This window comes from Eubalaena glacialis, chromosome 4, assembly GCF_028564815.1.
Source record: "Eubalaena glacialis isolate mEubGla1 chromosome 4, mEubGla1.1.hap2.+ XY, whole genome shotgun sequence".
In the NCBI taxonomy this organism is placed as follows: Eukaryota; Metazoa; Chordata; class Mammalia; order Artiodactyla; family Balaenidae; genus Eubalaena; species Eubalaena glacialis.
The window spans coordinates 41,793,144-41,817,582 of record NC_083719.1 but is presented as its reverse complement, the minus strand read 5'-3'; the positions used below and the strand labels follow the sequence as shown (position 1 = coordinate 41,817,582).

The 24,439-nt window shown below is 43.5% G+C and overlaps 1 protein-coding gene and 1 pseudogene across 2 annotated transcripts in view; one reads left to right on the top strand and one right to left on the bottom strand.

The window, feature by feature from the left end:
- Positions 1–24,439, top strand: part of ARL15 (ADP ribosylation factor like GTPase 15) — a 419,312-nt gene that overhangs the window by 12,904 nt on the left and 381,969 nt on the right. The gene's annotated exons all lie outside the window — the stretch shown is intronic.
- The window catches only part of LOC133089504 (3-oxo-5-alpha-steroid 4-dehydrogenase 1-like), a 104,485-nt pseudogene continuing 89,221 nt past the window's right edge, over positions 9,176–24,439 (bottom strand).

Here is a 24,439-nt window from a genome sequence, read left to right as displayed (position 1 = left end):
AAGGAACTGCCAACCTGTTTTCCAAAGTGTCTACATCATTTTACATTCTCACCACCAGCATACGGGGATGCAATTTCTCTACATCTTTGCCAAGTCTTGCTATTGTCTGGCTCTTTGAGTATAAGCTAGATTGTTCTTGCTCAGGATTCCTTATTAAGTTACCATCAGATGGCAGCTGGGAGCATCTCGAGACTTCTTCGAACACTGGTCTGGCATCTGGGCTGGAAACATGCAAATCTGGGGGCTGGAAAAGTGTGAACTCCTGCGGCATCTCTCTTCGCGCAGTCTTTCTGCATGAGGACTTGGGAGCGACACTGCTTACATCCAGCTGGAAGGCTCACAGAGTGCATGTACCAAGAGAAACTGGTGGAAGCTGCTGGTCTTTCTAACCTGGCCTCAGCAGTCGTGCAGCATCACTTGTACTGCACTTGCTCATCAAGGCAGTCAAAAAGGCATGCTTCAGGCCAAGGGCAGGAGACAGACACCACCTCTGGGTGGGAGGAAGCCAGAGGATTTACGGGCATGTTTTAGGACCACCACAGGCATCAGGGAGACTAAATGGGTCATGTACTGTGGTAGGTGACACTTGAAGGAATAGCACATGGAGAGGGAAGATGAGGACTTTGAGTCTGGAGTTTGCACTGCTTGTGGGAAGTCCAAGTTGAGATTTCATGTAAGTACATGGGAGCTCAGAGGTGAGCCTTGGATGAGTAGTTAAAAACAATATTGTTACTCGCCATATATATGTACACTATATTATTAAATCATCATGTGGGAGGCATAGTGCTAGGTATTTTTCATGCGTGATTTATTACTATTGGGGTGGCCAAAAAGTTTGTTCGGGTTTTTCTGTAAGATGTTAACAGAAAAACCCGAACGAACTTTTGGGCCAACCCAATATCCTTTTAGAGATTAGAAAACTGAGGCTTAGAGAAATTGTGTCATGCCTGTGATGTGATGGAGCCAGAATGTGAACCCAGGTCTGGCTAACGTCTGACCGCTAACGTCTGACCATCCTAAACCACTTAGATGGTAACTGAAGCCAAGGTCACGTCCACGTCTGAGCTCGCCCAGGGAGGGTTGTGCTGAGTGGGGAGGGGAGAACCCGAGGAAGCCCAGTGCCTCGGTCAGGGCCGGCACATAGTAGGCATGCAGTTTTTGTGGGATCAGCCAAAGGAAAGGACTCTCAAGAGGGAAAGAGAGCTGCAAGGTTGGGAGAAAACCTGGAGAGTGTCCTGTTGAGCAGGCTGAGAAGGGAGAGTTTCCAGGAGTAGGAAGTGGCCAGTTGTGTTAACTGTGGCCCAGAGATCCTGGAAGATAATGGCTGCACCGTGAATGCTGGATTCGCGTCAGTGGTGACCTTGATCAGAGGCTCTCAGAGGCCTGGTGGGAAGTGAGGAAATGATGCCGCTGCAGTTGAGACTGTCTAGAAATTTCATCATGAACGAGAAGAAGGCTAGGGCTGGAACTGGAGGGAGGAGGGGACATTGAGTGGCGGCTTTCCTTTCTAAAGGGGACCGAACTTGAGATGATTAAATGCCGGTGAAGTGGAACATGAGGTCGTCTTGCTGAGCGTGACTGAAATATGGTGGCAGAGGGGTTTGAGCTGAAGTAGCTACAATGAAGAATGAGGGCCATGACGACCAGGGACACAGACTTTGTAGCTGTTTGGGTGTTGGTTTCAAGAAGGTGGGCAGTTAGATTGATAAAGTTTGGGATTTTTCCAAGGTGAGTCAATGGGTGGTTAATGGGGTAGAGGAATTTAGGACACTGGCAAGAGGATGGCTGAAGTGATAGACCGTCGTGAGCTCTGAGTTAGTGGAAAGGAAGGAAGGGCGAGTAGAAAGTAGAGGATGCGAGGATGGGTGGTCCTGATGCGGATGAACAGCGGGAGTATTGGAGTTATTTGGAGTAACTGTTCAGAAAACTGGAGGGAGAGAAAGCTCATTGCAGGAGACAGTAGGGTGTATGAATTTAAGATTGTAGAGCGGCTCTCGGAGGGGAGTCTCCAGTGCGTGGCTGTGCGTGGCCGCGGGAAGGGTGGGGAGCTTAAGACGTAGAAGAGGAAACACAGCGCAGGTGCTGGATATAGCATCCTTGTGGTTGGCGAAGTCCGCAGGACCAGGGCAGGACTTGGGCTGGAGCAAAAGGCTGAGGCAGATTCAGAAATCCTCAGTGAAAGAGGGGAGGGTTGGCCAATGTCCTTGACAAGGAGAGGCACACAGCGCTAGATATTAGAGCTCATTGCCCGGAGTCTTGAAAGGAGTAGGGGAGGAGAAGTGCCCTGGAGATCCTCGAAGGTGACCTTGAGGGACTGAGTTAGGCCACAAGGTGGGGGGGCATTTAACGAAGTTCTGTGGGTGTAGAGGAGTTTGTTTCACGGTTGAGTGCTGCAGGCTTTGGGCTGAACCTGCCTGCCTGGCTCTACCACTCTAGCTTTGGCAAAGTTACTTAACTTCTCAACGCCTCACCTTCTTCCTCTGTAAAGTGGGGATAGTAAGAGTAACTACCTCTTGCGTTTGTTGTGAGGATTAACTAAAATAATACATGTATTCTAGTACAGTGCCTGACACCTCTTTCTCTGCCACCCCCTCTTACTGTCATCATAGCAACAACAACGAAAACCCCTTCACAGCGTTTATATTGGCAGGCACTTTCTAAGGACCCTATGAGGTAGGTATCATTTCTAGTTTTCAGATGTTAAAACTGAGACATGGAAAGATTAAGCAACTTGTTGAAGGAAATACAGCTAGGAAGTGGCAGAGTCAGGCTTTGAACCCAGGAAGTCTTGCTTCAAAGCCCTCCCTCCTAACCAATATGCATAATTAATGCATATTAACTACACCACATCCCGACCTGTACCACCACGACCCCCGGGGCAGAGGGCTCTGTGGAGAGACTGGGGAGGGAATGGACTTGCGGGAGGCTGGCTTGCTGGAGAGGAGACACAGAGCAGCGTGGGGTAAGGGTAACCGTGATCTGGAAGATGGTGCAGTCAGGCGGATGTTTTCCCAGAATAATTTGATCTAGCAGCTCCCTGGTCAAGGAGATGGGAGAAGGGAGGCCCAAGTTGGTTGTGTTGCCAGGAGGGAGTCCTAGTTCAGATAAATAAACCCACAGCTCAAGTACCTGATTCTTAAGACCCTCAGCCTAGTTTTCCGCTAAGAGCGGTTGTACTTGCAAAGGAGTCCTGGTCCCCAGTGAGTGAGGGGACGGGGCTCTCTCAAGGGACGCACTGTGGACATCTGTTTCTCTCACACGGGCTGCATCTCCTTGGAGGGCGCCTGGAGTTAGGGTCCCTCAAAGCCCCTGGCACCAGTCTCCCAGGGCAGAGAACTGGTGGTTCGAGCTGCCGAGTCCAGAAGCTGACGAGGACGGCCCAGACCTTTCCACTGGACCGAAAGCCAGTCACAGGCAGCTTGTTGGGACCAGGAGTTGGTTTTGTGAAGGCAGCCTGCTTAGGGCTGTTTTGTCAGGGCAGCCTGTGAGCTAACCTGCATGTGACATGTCCGGAACAATCGCATAGTAATCCGGATGCACTCTTAATAAAGCTGCAAAGATGTGTGTGAGCCTGGCTTCTGTCTAGTTAAAGTGATCACAGAGCGTTGTGTTGTAGAAATAATTTTTGGTTGGAGAGTTCACCTTTTCCCTCCTACTCTAATTTAAGCCTTCTCTCTTGCAGTCTTCCACTGCCAGAACTGAATTGAGGCTCCTTCCAGGGCTGCTCCTGGGGGTGCCGTAGACAGTTAAGCTCACGGGACACCACACGGAGATGCCTGGCCAAGGGGGCAAGCACAGCCCCTGCAGTCCAGCCCCTTCCCAGCTTGCCAGGGTCCCCATTGTGCACTGGCACAGAAGTAATGGGCCAGCTACAGCCCTGCCTCAGGCCGTGGTTCCTGTCTCTGTTACCGGACAAAGCACAGTGTGTCACAGTGCAGGGCTGGGCTGTGGGCCTCTTTGTGTCCCCAGAGCCCGACATAGGTACACAAGATAGCTGCTAAGTCAGTGGTTGGGCTGAGAGGCTGCACAGAGTAATATTTAAGGGCACTGACCTTGGAGTCGGACTACCTGCATTTGCATTCTAGCTCTGTCATTTACCTGCTGTGCAGCCTCTGTGCCTGTTTCCTCATATGCGAAATGGGCATAATAGTACCTACCACTCAGAGTTAAGTTAAAATATATAAAGCATTCAGTAGAGAGACTAGTACCATGAGCATGATAAAAGTGTTTGCTACTATTGAATTGGAACTTTCTTTATAAAACAAGGATTTATGGTACTATTGTCACCAAAAAGTTCCCACTCTGATTCTATTCATTTTTCCAATACCAGCTTTTCAAAAATCTTTCTGCCTCCACCTAATAAACATAGTACGGAGTAAACTAGGTAACGATATTGCAGCTGCTTGTTGATGGGTTAAGTGGCAGCTATTTCTGATTTATAGGGGTGAAAGGTCCTGGCATGGCAGAGGGTGGCCCACATCTCTTCAGGCCAATTCTGCCTACAGCTGTTACATAAGTTTGGCCAAATGAGCCAACTTACTTTAAACTAAGTGGGCAAGTTTTCTGAGGTCCTACTGCAGAATTACACTCTTGTTTGGAACTTTCAGCTTCTCTTTTGTTGGAATCAAACAGTTTGAGAGTAAAGTTTCTGCTTGTGAGAACTTTTTTCCTAGCATGTGATTGGCCAGCTCTCTTCTCCCTTCTTCTCTTACGAATGTTTCCTGAGAGGCAGCATGTTGTAGACCAGTGGTCCCCAACCTTTTTGGCACCAGGGACTGGTTTCATGGAAAACAGTTTTTCCACGGATGGGTCAGGCGGTGCAGGAGCTGCCCTCGCTGGCCCTGCCGCTCCTCGTGGGGGCGATCCCGCCGGCCGAGCGCCTCAACCACTGGCCCAACTGCATCCTGCTGGCCATGTTTCTCATACACTACGTGCAACGGGCCTTGATTTCCCCTTTTCAGATCCGAGGAGGAAAGCCCACACCATTGTACGCCTTTATATTGGCATTCGTGTTCTGCACCTATAACTGGCTGCTTGCAGAGTAGATACCTGAGCCCGTATGCAGTGCATGCTGACGACTGGCTCACTGACCCCTGATTTCTAACAGGTTTTGTCTTGTGGTTGATAGGCATGCTGATAAACATCCATTCAGATCATGGCCTAAGGAACTTCAGGAAACCAGGGGAGACTGGATATGAAATACCAAGGAGGGGCTTGTTTTAATACATCACTGCAGCCAGCTACTTCAGGCGGTAATGCTAGCGATGGGGAGCGTCCGATGAGGCTTTGCTTACTCGCCCGCCGCTCACCTCCTGCTGTGCGGTCCGGTTCCTAACAGTGGGCCCAGGGTTGGAGACCCCTGTTGTAGACGACAGAGCAGTGAGCTGATTTATTGGATAATGTCGTCATTTTGAATGTTTCCTGAATGTCATTGTGCTAGATGTAGAGAGCCTCTTGTGATGATTGAAGTTCTTTTCCTCTCTGTTTTATTTCACATAGAGATATTGTACATCTATGTTGTTCACCAGTAATATTTCTCGTAATGTAACATGATTTTCCCCATGATGTGTTGGGTTTTCGAGATGCGTGTTTTAAAGACTGGGTCATTGAGATAGGATTATTTGGTCATTCCTGGGCTTCCTTTGGGTTTCCTGACTTTTTCAGGGCCCCTGTGAGCTGGCCCTGGGCTGTGGGCAGGATTACAGTACGTCATGAGCCTGGAGGGGAACTGTCCTCTATCATTTCTGTGGATTCAGGCTGCAATTTTTGTGCAGCCTGAGTGTGTGGGAAGTAGATTCCTGTGCTAGTGATGTTTTACTTTTCTCCCAAATATGACTTTATTTGGGGGGAATGCCTAACTTTATTGGTCATCTTTGAAAATACCCATAGGTGGATATTTTCCATTTCTTGACTTCTAAGTACTCACTTCTTACTGAACTTTATTGTACATAATTGTGTGAGTTTAATATCCACTTTGAATAGTTTCATAAAACGGACTCAGTAAAAATTTTCTCTTTTGATTCCCATGTCAAGAAGTGAGATCTTCAGCTCCTGATTTTAAAGCTCTTCAAATCGGATTCTTTGTTACCTAGGAGAGCCACAAGTATAATGAAACAAGTTGCTAAAAAAGTTGAAATTATAAAGAGCTGTGTAAGAAGTGATGCATATGTTAATCCTTTGTACAAAAGTTGTCTTGAATAAACCGACGTAAAAATGCATGATTGTGAAGAAATCATGGGGATAAGAATCAAGAAGATTTAACAAGCTCATTGATGGTTTGAATCTCTCATCTGTTTTAAAGCAATTCTCTTTTTCCCAAATCCAGAGTGCTTAAGAGTTCATCTCTGAGGCAAAGATCATTTATCCCAATTGCTTTATATTACTGCCGTGAGTGATTTTAAAACAACAGCAGTAACAGCAAATGAATAGTCTTTTAAGAGTGGGTATGGGTGCAGATATAAACAACAAACTAGTGGTTACCAGTGGGGAGAGGGAAGGAGGGGAGGGGCAAGATAGGAGGGGATTAAGAGGTACAAACTATTATGTATAAAATAAGCTACAAGCATATATTATACAACATGGGAAATATAGCCAATATTTTATAATAATTACAAGTGGAGTATAACCTTTAAAAATCATGAATCACTATATTGTACACATGTAACATGTAATATTGTACATCAACTATACTTTAATTTAAAAAGTCTCACGTTAAATCAAAATAAAGAACTTTCAATTTAAAAAAAGTGGGTGGGTAGCATTTTCCTGGGTATTCAAAATTAGCAAGGACTTTTGTTTACTAAACAACATTTCAATCAGTGTTGATCTGCTTGAAATGAAACATAGTAACTTTAGGTCCTCTATTTTAATTCAGATGTACATCCCTGTGTTCAAATACCTAGTTACAGCAAGAAGAGGATCTGCTAGGTTTTAAAATAATTTTTTGAAAGGTATATGTCAGAATAGTTTTGGGAAAAGAAAAGCCCTACTCTCCTTCCCTTCCCCCGTATCTTCTCTTTCCTCTTCCTATCTAACTTTCCTCACTCCACAAATACTTATTTTTTTTAACAGTAATTTTTTTATTTTATTTTATTTATTTATTTATTTATGGCTGTGTTGGATCTTCGTTTCTGTGTGAGGGCTTTCTCCAGTTGTGGCAAGTGGGGGCCACTCTTCATTGCAGTGCGCGGGCCTCTCACTATCGCGGCCTCTCTTGTTGCGGAGCACAGGCTCCAGACGCACAGGCTCAGTAATTGTGGCTCACGGGCCCAGCTGCTCCGCGGCATGTGGGATCTTCCGGGACCAGGGCTCGAACCCGTGTCCCCTGCATTGGCAGGCGGATTCTTAACCACTGCGCCACCAGGGAAGCCCCTAACAGTAATTTTATTAATCTCTTTAATTATTATAATTAACACAATAACAAATTGCCATAATTTGCTAAGTTACAGTTTTTAGCAAACGGAAGACAGGCAGGCAAGATAGAACAAGATCTCTTCCTATGTCAGCCATCCATCCAGGGCATGCCAGTGTAGTAGTAACCATGCATCAGATGCTGACTTAACCCAAACTTTTGGTCACTCAGATAAAAAAGCACCAACAGAAGTAAAATTCACAGTGAGCCTCTCTGGCTCTCAGACAAGCAACTTTCTGGCCAGGTACACCTTCTAGAACCCAGGGGCCCAAATCAGTCAAGACTTGCTCAGATTTTTGAGTTTTCCAGAGGAGATCCTAAATATTTGTTTTATGGTTTCAAGTAATTAGTCAGTCAGAAAAAGGGCCAAAGGTTATTTGATCATAAAAATTTCCCTGCGAAAGCATTCCATTTTTAGTTAAAATGAAGCACAACCACCATCAGAAAATGTTTCTAAAACACTAAGAGACTCTAAAAACCACTAACACGGAGAATACAGTTTCTACATGAAAACTCGTGGGGGGGAGCCCTGGTTGGGAAGGTGAGCCAGGAGAAGGGTGGGAGGGAGCTGACGGGGTGTCCCGGGGGCCTGGGGTGCAGGGGCAGGAGGGCCTGCTCCTTGCCCAAAGGTGGCATTTGGACAACATACAGGACACAGCATCAGGTGTGTCCTGAAGGCCCCTGCCACCTAGCATCCTTAGCAATCATCAGTGAACATGGACTTTCTCCACTTCCTCTTTCAGTTCCCGCCTCTATAAATGTGGCAGCAACAGAGGCAGTGCCTTCCCAGGAGAGGTGGGGTCTTTACCATGTGTTCATTAGATTTTCACAGAGGGGTCAAGAGATTCAACAGCCTTCTAGTGGGGAGATTTCTTTTACATATCTGGCAATAAGTAGTACATTTTATTACTGCCATTTATCTCCATGGAGTTTTTGAGTGCATCTAAAATAAATTCTGCTTCAAGTTATAGTTTTGCAATAGTGAGAGGTACTTAAAAAGTGCCTTACAAAAAAATTCTAATTCTACCTAGAAGGAGGTAGAAAAACCATCCCAGGCCAGAGACTCCTGATGGCGAGTGGCGAGTGGTCCAAGATGGGAGGGGTGCCCTGCAGCACCTTTGTGCTCCTAGCCCAGGGCCTCCAATAAGTCCCTTTTGTGGGGGACACAGCAGACTGCTCCTTAAGAATGCCCCCAGTGCCCTGTCCTGCCAGTGGAGTCACCTGGTGGACCAGGCTGCAGCATGTGCCAGAGGCCCTTTGTACCAGCCTCTGCTGGGCACCCCCTTTCTCTGTGCACAACTTCTCTGCCTGCCCAGCACCCAACAGTGAGAGGCTGTGGGTACACTGTGGGTACCCAGGCCTCTCCGACCTAGTGGGATGAAAGGGACACAAAGACAGAACACGCCGCCATGGGGAGGAGGGGGCGACAAAGCCTTTGACCTTAAACCCATTGCTGTAGGGGGTTGTGTAAACGGTACAGAAACGTTTTGGTCCATAGAGGCAAACCCAGAATCAGAGAAGGGTCAGCCGCAATTACAGAGTTCCGGATTCCTGACCTGGTATGCAGCAACATAGTTCAACCTGCAATTTCAGTTTGATTAGACTGTTATTAGGTAGCTTACAAATTTGCTAGGGGAAAAAAACCCCTTGAGCAATCTTGAAAAAGATGAAATAGCAGGAAAATTAGAGTCATAAATTTATTTATATAATCCCAAGAGAAACATCATCGAAAAGCTTCAAGTTGAAGATAATTCCATTGACAACTTAAAACAAAAACAGAATCATAATTTTTCTGAATTTTGGATAATCTTCAAATATCTCATGGTACCACTGGTGATGCTGCTGAGCCCTGGTGAACAGGACACAGAAGGTGAACAGAGCAAAAGCCCAGCCTTGAATGGACCAGCTGGCGAGGGCGTGGACGCGCCACTGGACGACCTCGCGGAAGTAGCTGGCTGCAGTGATGTATTAAAACCAGGCCCTCCTTGGTATTTTATATCCAGTCTCCCCTGGTTTCCTGAAATTCCTTAGGCCATGATCTGAACGGATGTTTATCAGCATGCCTATCAACCACAAGACAAAACCTGTTAGAAATCAGGGGTCAGTGAGCCAGTCGTCAGCATGCACTGCATACGGGCTCAGGTATCTACTCTGCAAGCAGCCAGTTATAGGTGCAGAACACGAATGCCAATATAAAGGCGTACGATGGTGTGGGCTTTCCAACTCGGATCTGAAAAGGGGGAAATCAAGGCCCGTTGCACGTAGTGGACGAGGAACATGGCCAGCAGGATGCAGTTGGGCCAGTGATTGAGGCGCTCGGCCGGCGGGATGGGCCCGGCGAGGAGCGGCAGGGCCAGCGAGGGCAGCTCCTGCACCGCCCAGGCGGCCTGCGCGGGCAGCCAGCTGCACTGCGGGGCAGCCGTTCCTGCTGAACGCGCTCGCCTACCTGGAGCGGCAGGCGTGCTCCGGGGCCCGGCCGTGACGGGCCGCTTATAGGGCCGCTCTGGGAGGTGGGGCGGGAGGCGCGGTTACCTGAGGTCTGCGCCGCCCCCAAAGCCCCGTGGCTGAATCCGCCCCGCACTGGCGGCCCCGAAGCAGCCCACGAATACTTACTGAGCAAGGCTTAATTTCATAGGGACGTGGGCATCGTGGACAATACAGGGATGAATCTTTTAGCTACTGCACTATAGCCTGTAACATTGAAAGGAACACAGTTCTTTGCTTGTGGAGAAACACTGGATGATGGATTAGAACAGGGTGGACACACTTTCCGTAAAGGGCCAGCTAGTAAATATTTTAGGCTCTGCAGACCGTACGGTCTCTGTCTCAGCTACTCACCTCTGCTGTTGTTGCACAAAAGCAGCCATAGATGGGCGTGGCTGTGTTCCACTAAAACTTTATTTGCAAAAAGCAGGCAGTGAGCCAGATTTGGCCCATGGATTGTAGATTGCCAACCGCTGGACTGGTAAAGTAGGATTTACCTCTTTGAAGAAGAGAGGCAGTATTTCACTATTTTTCACTGACATCAGAGTTTTGGTTTTTGTACTTGCAGGATACCTTTAAAGAAGGAGGCAGTGTGATCAGTGGCTTAGATTATTAGAAGGATGTAAATAATATCCTGTATTGAGTCTCCAGAAGGCAGACTACAATGAGAGGGTCAAAATTATAGGGACGTAGGTATTGGTGCAGGGTAAGGAGGAACTTTCTTATAAGATTTATTCATCTGCCTTGAATAGGAAATGACAAAGTAGAAGCTGTTCCCCACCTGTCAGGGACATTATGGAAGGGGTTCATGCACTGTGTAAGAAGGAGAAGTAGAGGCAAGGTTCCTCTCAACTTTCTGCCTACTTACCAGTTGGTCCTAATATATCAAGCAGTCTCGCCTCACTTTACCGTGAGTTACTTAAAATCATTGTGATGTAGGGGTGGATTTCATTTAATCTTGGAATTCTTTTTTTTCCAACCAATTTTATGCAGAACTCAGATATACAAAACAAATGTGATATTTTATTATATGTGATTTTTACAAATTTATGCTCATGATATTTACTTATGTGTTTTATAGCTGTATTATATATTATTGAGGACAATGAAGCTGTTTTGATAAACACAGAACTGAATTTAGATGTAGATGAATTTCATTTCGATCCATTTAGATGAATGAGAACTGAAGGTTCATCTTCTAGTTCATTCAGTTACACATTTTGGTTTTTTGTGTGAGGTTAAGGAAGAACAAGATTCTAATAGAATCATAACTGCAAGTGTTACAGATATTAAAGTAGCTCGATTCTAAATTACTCTTCAATCAGAAGGCAGAATATAGGTTTTATTCTGAGTCTACCTCCTCCCCCTGCCCGCCAAAAGAAGATCACTCTGGCAGCACAAGTTAATGTGTGGGCATTCTCCAGTGTGTTAAAATTTCATGTACAGTATATTTGAATATGTATTTTTTTTCATTTCAGTCTCTAAGATAATAAAAATTCAGTTTCGTTTAAAAAAATATTTCTCAAATATCCAGCTGCCTTTTTGGAACCGTATCTGGGGAGCAGAGTTTGAAAACCACAGGTTTAGAATCAGACGTGGGCGGAAATCTAAGTTCTGCTACTTACTTGCCACATGCTGGTAACCCTCAGTTTTCCACCTGAAAGATAGGCCTAGAAATACCCACCTTGCTCTAGTTGTGAGGACTGAGTGAGCGTGTAAAACACCCAGCACATAGTAGTCTCCTAATAAATGTCTTCTTTTTTTTTTTCTTTCCTGTGACTTAAAACATAATCACAGCCCTTCGTTTAAATTATATTGTGTGTGGCTGCATTCGATTTCAATAGGTATGGTTTCATTTGCCTTTACTAGAAATTTTCACCATCTTAAAGGAACGCTTGACTGACTAGGATCTCTGCCTGCAGAAATGCCAATTGCTCCCCCAAAAGGAGTGGGTTTGGGTGGGCCCCTCACCCTGTTGTGGTTGTGATTCCATCTTCTGGCCTGAGAGTGAAGAGGAGTTTGGAGCGATCCACCCTCCCAGGTGGAGGATAAGAATTTAAGAGGCTTGCTTATTCACACAATCAGAAACAAGGGCAGTGAGTGTGCAGGCTTTCCTTATTAGATTTTTATGCCAACTGCCCCATCTCTGTCTGGTCTCTTTAGAAATTAGCAGTAAAAGCCATGTACCAGAAGGGCCAGTGTGCACACCTTTGGAGAAGCAAGAATGTGAACAGCAGGGAAATGAGGGAGAGCTTGTGCCACTTGGCAGCCAGACTGTAGGGATAAGGAGAAAATCCACAAGACTCAGGAAAAGTAGTGTCCCTTGAAAAAGAAAAGAGAAATAGGCTGAGTCCTTAGGAACCAAAAGTAGTGAGATCCCAGCAAGCCAAGCTGGGCACGGGTGGCCTTGGGATTTCACAGAAAACCCCCAGTAGTTCCCTGACCATTTCAACTGGGGTCATTTGTCTTCAGCAAGTGAAAGTGCTGTGGCTGTTCATGTAAGTTTCAGGTTTACGGGTCTCAGGTGCTGAGTGGCCCAAGGAAATTGGTCCTGAAGCCAGGGCCCAGAGGGCAGCCAGACAAGATGCTGGGGGCCTGTGAGGTTGTGGTAGTGAAGTCGAGTTTCATTTAAAATTACTCTTAAACTAATCAGTGGTCTTAAGCAGGAGGTGATAGGACCTGATCTACGTTTTGAAATCTTGCTCTGGCTGCTGCAGGGAGCCTGGATTATACAGGGTGGGAGGGCAGCTGGGAGGAGGACCTGTTGGTGAAACTCATCCATGTCCTAGATGTGGGTGGCTTGGTCTGGGCGTCAGCGAGTTAGGATGCCTTCTCCTTGCCAAGCCCCCGAAGCTTGCTTACTTAATCCAGTAAGGTTAGTGGTATTAGGAGTAGTCCTTTTTTTCATGCCTGAGAACCAGCTGTTGCAGTACAGGGCGGCTAAGTTTTATATGGTCACACCCTGAACAACTTGAACCCAGGTCAGTCTAAACTCAAAGCTCACACTTCCCTTTCTTCCCTTGCCACAGTCAGAAAAACCAGAGGGCAAGTCCAGATTGTCCAAGTCATAAACCAATAGGAGGTTTTTTGATCCTTTAAACAATTGAACCACATTCTCCTGTAACCAGTGTTTCTTTCTGGGCGGTACAATAATTTTTATAAGTTAAGATGGAGCTATTGATCTAGTAAAAGGGCTTGACCATTTAAATATCTTGAGGACTTTAAATATAGGTTTGACAATATAAGCATCATGCTCAAGGTAGAGGCTTAAAAATGTTCAAAGACACTATCCCTAAATGACAGTTTCTAAGGTTTTCTAACCAGAAGGGCAGTGCCGAAAAGTTATTCATTTGATTATATCCAAAAGGAGAGAGAGGGAAAACGAGGATAACTCCATGTTCTGGAGAATTAAAAAATATAATTTTCCTTATGATTCTAAAAAATGGTGCTCCTGAGTGTCTAGTGAGCAATGCATTACAAACTGGATGCCTATCATTATAAAACAATATCCATGAAACATTAATAATATTGAATATTAAAATGTGATAATTGAATAATAAATTTTTACATAAGGCAGACTAAAACCTCTTCGGTTTAAACATAGATGTAAATTGCCTAGGTGGACAGTAATATGAGGTCTGGCTAAAATGAATGGGTTTCCCTTTTGCCTCTGGTTCCGGGTCTGTGTGGGCAAAGTGCTGGGAGCTAAGCCCTATGCTTTGTGATGTTTCTTCCTTTGGGGAGTCTCAGGCTTAGCGTCCTGGTTTTCAGTGATTGCAACGAGAAGTCACATTTCTAATGTGGAGGCCTCAGGAAGAGACACCAGGAGTACAAAATAAGGCCAGAATCAAGGGTGTCCAGAGAAGCTGATGGCAGAGTGCATCTCCTGGGGCCTCCAGTGTCCTCGGCCCCTTAGTGCAGATGCCCAGATGAATTTGTGTGCCTGGAACACAGGCACACAATTAAAAAAATTAAAAAAATAAGCAAACACCAATTTGGAGCTTACTGTGTTTTCTCTTATAACTCACTTAATCCTCATAGAACCCTCTAAGATAGGTAGTACTGTTATCTTCACTTTACAGATAACAAATTAAGATGCGAAGAGGTTAAGTACCTCACCCAGGGCCCCAGAAATAGTAAGTTGTATGGCTGGGATTTGATTCAAGGAAGTCTGACACCCAACTCTGTGCTCTTAATGGCTGCCTGATCGCTTCTTAATATCTGTGAACTGTTGAATTGAGTGTCTGGTGCTTTGACTTTTCAGGATAGAATACTGCGTTTGCTTATGCCAGGGATTTTCAGAGTTAAGTTGCTGAAAGCTTTTCTGGGATCCCTTATTTTATTGTCCGTAATATTGTTAGAATTACCACATCTGCTTTCAAAATTAGTAATACTCCCAATCTACTGCCTCCTGAACATTCTGTTCATTTATTTTATTTTTCTTCATAGCACTTATCACCATCTACCTTGATTTATTTTTGCTTTTGCCTGCCACCCCTGACTAGAGTGCAGGCTTCTGAGCCTCGTGTGCTGCTTAGTCTCCAGCAAGGAGAACCCTGCCTGGCACAAAGGAGATGCTCAGTACAGATACGAAGATTCATGTCAGGTACATTGGTGCCTTCATCTTGGCCATCTAAAATCCTTGAACCTTTCAAAAGGCTTGCCGCTCCATCCCACCCTTACTGCATGGGGCAGTGAAACATCTCAGGGGCATCAGGAGCCTGGCAGTTGTAATACTAAGGCTGAGCTCTTCAATTGTCACGTGTATGGAAAATTCTTTTGCTTAAAGTTAATGAGAAAGACCTCTTACCACCTTAACGAAAAGACCTCTTTCCACCTTAAAAAATACACTTCATGTCTCCCAGAATCCTCTGTACTCTTAAAAATCTATTCCACTCCTTATAAATCAGAATTTGGCAGACCTCTGCCATGCATGAGGGGGCTGGTGCCTGTGTTCAGTTTCTGGTGCCCAGATACCTTTTCCTAGGTACTTAGAGTAGAATACTCTAGCTGGGAAAAGGCTTTTCAGTCTAGAAGGTCACAGGGACTTGTCAAAAGTGTTATTTGTGGTAGGTCAGAGATACTGCATTCAGCATGGGTTTTTATTGGCCTTTAGTAGTCAGAATATTTGTTGAACTCTGAAATACTTGCGGACCTGCTTTACAGTTTGTTTGACTTCATTTGCCTTCATTTGTTCTTAACGATTAAAAGTATGGGCTCTCAAGTCCAAAAGATTTGGGTTCAAATCCAGGTTCTGTCGCATTACTAGCTGGTATCTGTTTCCTCATCTCTAAATTGAGGATAATAATACCACTGTAAATCAGAACACATCACTCTTCCATTTAACCGTTTTAAGGGACTATCCCTCTTGCTGAGATGACGTTGTCTCAACCACTGTATCAATTAGGATTGGAATTGTTTGGAAAATAGTGGCTTTGACAAGATAGATTTTTTAAAAAATAAATATTTATTTATTTATTTATTTATGGCTGCATTGGGTCTTTGTTGCTGCATGCAGGCTTTCTCTAGTTGTGATGAGCAGGGGTTACTCTTCGTTGTGGTACGTGGGCTTCTCGTTGTGGTGGCTTCTCGTTGTGGAGCATGGGCTCTAAGAGTGCAGGCTTCAGTAGTTGCGGTGCATGGACTCAGTAGTTGTGGTGCACGGGCTTAGTTGCTCTGCGGCATGTGGGATCTTCCCGGACCAGGGATCAAACCCCTGTCTCCTGCATCGGCAGGCAGATTCTTAACCACTGCGCTACCAGGGAAGTCCCGACAAGATAGATTCTTTTTCCCCCCCTTAGGTAGGTAACTCCAGAAGTCATTAGGTCCCCAAGATGCTTTTGCTTTTGTGTGTGGACTCTAAACTCATGGTTCAAAATTGCTGCCAGAGCTCCTGCCATCACTTCTGCATTCCAGGCAGCAGGACAGAGAAAGGGCAGAAGAGTGTACTTCCCTCATGGGAGACTTTTGGGACTTTCTGATTATATTTAATTGACCGAAACTTGGTCACATTGCTATACCTAGCTGCAAAGGAACCTGGCGAATATATCATTTTTTCACTCAGAAACAGAATTCTCTGCAACTACATTCAGCCATTCCTCACATACCTGTATCTCTCTGGGTCCACTTCTCTTGAGATTACTAGCAAGGGTATTCTTCTCTGCTTTGTATATCTTTTCTGTATAGTTTCCTTTATTCATACTTTCGGCTTCCTCATACATTTAGGTTCCTATGATTCCTTCACGGTCATGAAGTTACTTAATGCCTTTGTTTTTTGTGTTCTCTCAGTTTCACTTCCTACTGCTAACTGCTTCATCTTCTCAGTACTTTTCCATTCATATTTTGGAGAGCGAGAATGATTGGTCTAGGCTAGCCTAGCTCTTCTTGCTGGGCCCCTCCGTGGTTATTGGCCAGCTGGAGGACGGACAGCCTGCTAATTTAATCAGCTGTGGCTATCTTGCTTATGGGTCTTTTTATCTGCAAGCGTGTGGAGGCAGAGCAGGCTTTATAATGTGACCAGCATGCTTGCTCCTTCACAAATGGAACTTCCTTTGGCAGGGAGTTAGAGATAAATCTTAAAATGATAAACCTTAAAATTGAAAATCTTAACATGAATGAATTTTAGATAGTGTGTAGACAGTCAACAAATATCAGTAACTGACATCTGATTGAGAAGTGATTATTTAAAAGTACAGGAGGGTATTTAAGGCACACACCAGTATCCCTCAAATGCTTGCATATCCTGTGATATTTCTTGCTTTTATTCATGTTGTCACTTTCATCTGGAATGATCTTTTCCTCCTCCGTTACTCCCTTTCTCCTAGCTAACTCCCAATCTTTTAAGACTATTTGGGGATCACCCCCTACAAAGTCTTTCTGACACTCCTGTAGTGGGTTTGGTGCTCCTACTCAGTTTCTCTGAAACCCTTTGTGCATACCTCTTATTATGCTGGACGTGTTTATCATGCCGTTCTCTGTCACAGGTCTGTTAAATAACTGCTCTCTCCTGAGCTGGAAGACTGTTGATGCCAGGGTTGGTCTTATTTATCATTGTATGTCTAATATCTGCTTGACTAGCAATGCCTGACACATTAGTGATGCTCAGCAAAATTTTTTTCTTTTTCTTGGATTGAAATTTTTTTTTATCCTCAGTTCATGACAAAAAGTAAAAGGAATAAGTCTGCCAAGGTAAATTGAACTAATTATTTTAATCTGGTGAATTAGAAGGGCATTTCTTTCCTGCTTCCAATACTTCTTTAATCAGAATTTTCAGAAAGAGAACTGTTCTTATCTTCAGTATTGAGCCAAGATTCTGCTCTTGTTTAGAAATTACACGTGACTTTTAGTGCCGTTTTGCAGAAGATTTTGCTGGCATGAGATCTATAGATTCCGATATGACTGTTTATGCTTGTGTTTGATTTTTTTTTTGCTAGGTGACTTTTCAAATCTCTGAGATTATTTCTGCTAGATGTCTTTTCAAATATTTGTGTTTGAATTTCACAAAGAGATCATGTGCTGAAGATATTATTTTTTAACAGGTGAGGGCAGTGATTCCTTTTTGGATTAACTGGTTGAACCCTTACATACTTCATCCCTGGACAGTTGTAGATTGCTTGGGAAGTATAGATGCTCTTGGGATGATGGTGGTACCGTTACAATTGAAAACATTTTGGAAAATGCCGAAAGACCAGTTTTGCTAGTTTTGCTTTAGATGGAAATGTTTCTTTCCAGGTTGATCATCACTATCCTTTTTCCTAGTCTGAGGAAGCTATAACGTAGACATTGAGGAGCAAACTCCTCCACGTTTTGTAAACAAAAATTCATTTTATTTTGTAAATACAAGTTTGAGTTTTTTAGAAAAGTTAACTTATTTCCCAGTGGGGAAAGTAACTTTTCGAGTGTGCTAAGGGAGTTGTTAAATAACGCACTGTTAATGTTTTCAGCGGCTACACTAAAAGAAGGTGATGTGAGTTCTGAAGTTGGTGGCGTTCCCAAGGGTTTGTTTCTGTGTCTGGAGGAGTGACTACAGCATAATGACAGATGTAATCTTTACTCAGAGATGATTCCACCCACTCAGGACTCTGGAGCACCTACGCACCTTGGAACGCACTGAACCGATCTTCTCTCCACAGTCTCCCAAATTCTGCACCTTTGCCTCCAGCCCACTTGTTTTGGGATGCTGTCAAGAGAAAATGCTAGATCTTAGCTTTACTTGGGAGTAGGTGATCCAGGCATGGGCCTCATTTGAAGGTGATTTACTGCTCTCCCTACCCCCATCTTGTCACCCCAGTTCTGACACATACTCGCGGTACTCAGAAGCGTTGACTTGGCTATATTAACCTTTTATTTTCATCACACGCAAAATTACAGAGGAGAAAATAAGGAAACATGACTGTCACCTTGCCCTATATCAGAATGAGGGATTGCATGGCACATCAAAATATTCTAAAAACAGCTCCTTTAGAAAAAGAAAATTAATGTGTTTTTTCATCCCCTGATGGAACGGAAATTTGTTATGCCTTGAAATCAAGTTTTTTCCAGACTGTGTAGTATTTTCTGCCGTCTTGTTGAAGATTTTTTTTCTCCTTTATTTTCATGCTTACCTTTTGAAATTTCTTAGGGAAAACAACAGTAAAATGTAAGTAATCATATTAATTTCAAATTGAGTATTCGTTTTCTCTTTCTTGGGATTAGACGTTTTTTTCTGCAGCCCTGTCTTAACAGATTTTAACCCATCTGTGACTTGTTCTTGACAGCACTTCTTTTTTGCACTTTCATCAGATGAGGCAGCAAAGAAGGTGAGATTATTCTGAAGGTTATTGCTTTTGAAATAATATCCTTTCGTTCTTCCTCAGGCGAGTCTAGATGGAGATTTATGAATGCTGATATAGAGGCTACTGGGTCAGAGTTTATCTAGGGTAGAGATCCATTCTTTCCTTGGGGATGATTACTCATCTTTCATTCCAAGCTATGCGTTCTGTCCCCTGGGTTTTTAAAATGGGTTCTTGCCAATAGAGCATCTATATACGGAAAGAATATGAACTAATCATTTAAAATTTATAACCATTTCCTATAGCATGACCCAAAGAAGTTTCGTTATGCTTTTTAATATCTCTTTTTATTCGACTCCCTCTAATGAGAGTAAAGAAGACCGTTCCCGAGAACATTACTGTTAGAATGAATTTGGAGTTTGAGCAATAGATGTGCTGCTTGGTTTGAGGTCAGATGTTCAGGGATAAGGCAGTATTTGTAAGGATTAGAGGTTAGAGAGAAGGAGGAAATACGGCTAGTGAGAAAAAAATTACACAAAATAAGTTGAGGGTTTTCAAGGGTAATAATTTTGGCAATCCCAGTAACAGTACTTGTACATTTTGGGAGTGTGAAAAGGAAGGATTGGAAAGTAGGTTTTTAGTAACTGAAGAATAAATACATCTCCCCCCTTTAAAAGATCAAGCTCTTTTTAAGATTAAGCTCTTAAAAAGAGCTCTAATGACAAATGCTGGAGCTCTTTCTTTTAAGGCCCTGGGGAAACCCGCTTGTTAAAACTGAGTATTTCTCAGAGTATTGCTCTGTACCAGTTAGGGTTAGTCGGTTGAGAGAGACACACAGTCTTTAAACAAGTTAGAGGTTTATTTCTGTTTCACGTACACAGTCTGGAGGAGGCTGGTATGGCAGCTCCACTGCCCTTTGAGTCTCCAGGCTTGCTCATCCTTGGGCTTTACTTCCCGTGTCCACTCTTCTCGGGGCTCCTCCCAATCCAAGGCCCCTGCTGGGGCTACATGAAGTCTCAATTACAGAAAAAGAAGTAGGAAAGGCAGAAGAGTAAAAGGGTCCTTCTCAGAGTCAGTTCATTTTACGCATCTCATTACAGAGAACTGAGTCACGCGACAGTCCCCAGCTCCAAGGATGGCGGAGAAATAGACTCTTTTGTTCCAGGTGACATAAAATAAGATAGTTATCTTTCACTTGGGGAAAATAGCCTTTCCAGCTTACTGGGAGAGTTGTTAAATAATTCATTTTGTACAAAAGTAAAAATCAGGGTAATTTCCAAAGGTAGAAGGGAGAATAAACGTTGGGCAAGGTAATGAGTATTCTGTCATTCAGCTCTGAGGAGGCCAGTGGCCTTGCCCTGGGGTGTTTTCCAGTAGTGTATTTTATGCAGAATAAAGAAACCCAATAGTGCCATGGTGGTAATGATACCTTAATAATAGAAATGATCCCAAATATTAAATCGTCAGCCATTCATTTGAACAGTAGCACCTAGAACTTTTTGAAAGTTTAGAGTTTAAGAACTTTACACAACAAATTATCTCATGAGTTTGGTTTTTCCATTGCTGTAATTTTTAATTTGGAATGTCCATGCAATAGCCTTGGCTTTCAATATTTTCCTTACCAATTCTTTTAATCATACAGAATTAGTTTCTTATGGCTATCTGAAGAGGCTGGATCATTTTGCAGAATCAGTCTGATATGAGTTTTTGGCCTTCTCTTCCAAAAGAACATCTCTTTGGAAGCCTTTTGGCTACCATGGGAATCGGGGATCTTGTGTCACTGCTTCCTTGGTGCAGTGGATACAACCATGATTGCCAGATTTGGGCATTATAAACTTCACGGAGAAGCTTTTGCTTGCCAACAGTAAACCATAATAACAGTGTTGGACTGTATCAAGTTAGAGTTGTTTTGACTACATACCGATTTAATGTGCTAAAAATATTCCTCCAGTTAAAGAAAAGACAATAAATCAATACCTGTGTTTGGTATACATGGTACTGTGAGTGGAAATGAGTTTTAGGAGTCTGAACTTGATTTGGGAATGAGAAGTTGTGAACTCTAATTTGAGTCATTGATATTCTGAGACCAAGGACCTCAGTCTTCTCTTTAAATTCAGCCCATTCAGAACTTTTAGTATATAACCATGAGCTTTTACTTTTTTTTTTTTTTTTTTTACAAAGGTTACTTTTCTGTAAGCATTGTAGACATTTATGATCTAGTAAGAATTGAACTAAAAAAAAAAAGTGCTTATAAAACTACTTCTAGCAGTCAAAGAATTAATCATTGAAAATTAGATATTAGAGCAGGATTTAAAGAAATGAAATCAAACCAGTACAATAAATCACATTCCTTAAATTATGCTATTGAATTAGAGATTGAAGTATCTGCTTTATAGTCCCATGATAAAGCACTATGCTACACACTTTATTATCTCTGTTTTATTTGAGCTGGCCTAGAAAAAGCAGAGAGAAGGAAAAAAATTCAGCCACTTGCTCATAAAGCAGGTGTCAAAAGACAACAGATTCTCTTTAGAGAGAGAAGCAAGACAAGAGGGGAGAAGTCAGTTCTATGGGACAAACATTTAGTTGTAATCTCTTATTTTAATCTTGTAGAGAATGTCTGAATGTATCCAGATCTCATTTGCTGTCTGTAGAATTGGCATTTACACGGTAAGCAATGTATATTTTTTCGGTACCAAGTGTCATGAAAATATAAAAGAAGAACTGAGTACTGGATAGTGTATGGAGCTATGGGAATTGTCCTCCTCTCCTGGTGGGAGTGTAAATTTATACAGCCACTTTGGAAAATAATAAAGTTGAGTACCAGAAAGTTCTATGACCCGAGCAAATCTACTCCTAGGTGTGTACTTCAGAGAAATTGTTGTGTAATTATAAGAAGACCTGTGCAGGGAAAGTTCCAGCAGAAGTATTCATAAAAGGAAAATATTAGAAATAATGCAAATGTCCATCAGTAATAGATTGGATTAATAAATTGTGGCATTTTAATTAATTTCATAGGATACCATACAGCAGCAAACATTATAAACTAAAAGTAATATATATGAACTACAGCTATAATACACAGTGGTTACATTTTACAAATATAATGTTGATTAAACAAATCACAGGAAAATGCATGCAGTATGATTTGATTTCTACAGAGTTTGAAAACGGCAACAGTAAGCAATACATTGTTTTAAGGTTACATAAATAGACAGATAAATTATAAAGAAATGTAAAAATTCAGATGTCGTTACCTCTAGGGCAGCAGTTCTCCACGGGGGACGATTTTGCCCTCCAGGGGCTATGTGGCAATGGCTGGAGACGTTTCTGGTTGCTTCTCCTGAGGGTGGTGGTGGCATGCTACTGGCGTCCACTGGGCGGAGGCCAGGGTGTTGCTAAACATCCAGCAATAAATACACTGGGTAAGCACTTAGTAGTTATCTGGCCCAGAATGTCAGCAGGGCTGAGGCGGAGAAATTCTGCTCTAGGAAAGTGGAGGCGAGGAAAAGGCTTTAAAAGTTTTAGTGATGTTCTGCTTCTTAACTTGAATGGTGGGCACGTGGTGTTGGCTTTATAGTTATTCTTTAAACAACATATTTGCTTCATATACTTTTTTGTATGTATGATATACTTCACAACACAAAAATATAGAAAATGTTAGTGTGTTTTGGATTTTTTTTTTTTTTACATGAGTCTGTCAGTTGACTCCAGTGCCATGAGCCAGCCCATTTCATAATTCAGAAATATAGGGGTGTGTCTATGTAGATGACCATTAAGGAACTTTTCTAATGTAAAGACTCAGTGGCAAAGTATCTTGACTTTTTCCGTTTGAAGGCCTAGGGAGGGGATTCTGAGAGTGAACAGGAAATGGAATAATGTTTACTTTTGAAGACCAAATTATTTTCTGTGCAAGGGTTTAAAAAGAGTTAAGGTGATTTTGTTTCTCATCCACCTTGCACAGAGGAGTGTGAATACGTGTGCACAAGAAGTTTAAGGAAATTGTTTAGAATGAATGAAGCAAGAGCTCTGAGTAACGGATGTGACCACAGATTGCCTAGCTGTGCTTGTCCTTGTATCTTCCACAGCATCTGGCACACGGTAGATGCTCAGTAGCTATCTGTTCAGTTACATTGGTGTGAACACCGTTTTCAGTTTTGCCTTAGTTTGAACTTAAAAAAAGCACATTTTCTTTATTCCTTTTCTCACTTGTATTAGCTGCTTGTCTCAGCTGAGTATCTTTTTATGTATTTTATGTTTTCCCTCAAGATGCTGGATTTTGTATGTGATATTTGCCATCTCAAAACAAAATTGGGTGATATTTATCCCCAGTTAGATGAATAGATTACTTGGGGCTAGACATGTTTTCTGTTGTTTATCTGAAGTTACTTTGTTAGTATTTTTGTTGTTGTTGTTGATGGGGGGTGGGGTCCTCTGGGAAGCAGACGCCAAATTGGAATTAGGAGTGCCGGGGAAAAATTAGAGAAATGTCAGTGAAGGATGAGGAGGAGGGAACAGGAGGGAGGAGGGAACAGGAGGGAGTAGGGAGAGCCTTCAGACCATGCTGCGTGTCTGAGTCCTGTGGAAGGAGAGCGGGAAGGAGGACGACCAGGGAGGAGGAGCTTTACACTGCAGTGCGGTTCCGCGGAAGTCTTGCTTGGGCTGGCGGGACCTCCTTGAGCAAAGCTGCCTGTTTGAGGGGTCCCGTGATGCGCAGGAAAGGCCCGACTCCAGGACCTCCGAGTGCCCGGGCCCTGGCTGGCAGCAGCCCAGCAGAAGTACCGCCTCAGCACGAACGCCTGCAGGTGTGGCCGCTCGAGGCTGTCGGCCGGCTGTGCTTCTCTAGACGGGAGATCTGAGTGTGGGCACCACGGGGAGTCCACACAACAGTGTATTTACCACTAGAACCTGAGAACACCGGGACTGTTGATGTCAGGGATGGTGCTTGGTCATCCTCGATTACCTAGCACTTAGCCTGGGCCTGGGATCGTGCAGGTGCTCGTCTCTGCTTATTTAATGAAGAAGCTCTTGCTGTGGACTAATTCCAAGGCAGACGAAAATTGTCCCTAAAGGAGAGCGCTGTGGAGAGATTTGTCCTCCTACCCGGAATTCACATGTCGAAGCCCTAACCCGCAGTGTGATGGTGTTTGGAGATGGGGCCTTTGGGAGGAAATTAGGTTTAGATACAGTCGTGAGGGGGTGGGGTCCTTGTGAGGGGATTAGCCCTTAGAAGAGACATCAGAGGGTTTGCTCTCTCTCTTTCTCTGTGCTGTGAATCAGGAAGGCAGCCTTCCGTGAGCCAGGGAAAGAGCTCTTACCAGAACCCGGCTGTGCTGGCACCCTGATCTCGGACTTCTAACTCTAAAACTGTGAGAAATATCTGTCGTTTAAGCCACCCATTCTATCATAATTTGTTATAGCAGCCCAAGCAGACTAAAACAGGGAGGGGAAAAAAAATCTTGTGAATTGTAAATAAAGAACATAAACACACATGAAAAACTTAGTAGTACCTGTTGAAAAGAAATGCTAAGTTTTAAGTAAAACAAAGTAGAGGAGGAAACTAAAGATTATGGGTCAATGTCTGAGATGATGGTGATAGGTAGTTGACATGACTTTTACTTCTATATGCCTCTAACGTTGGTAAAAAGCAGCTGATTAAGCACTTAACTAAGGAGAGAAAAGCCGTACTTCTTACGTATTTGGGATCCGTAATCTGAAATGAGCCAAGACCAAAATGGAATGTATACAGGACAGACACGCTGAAAACTTCCAA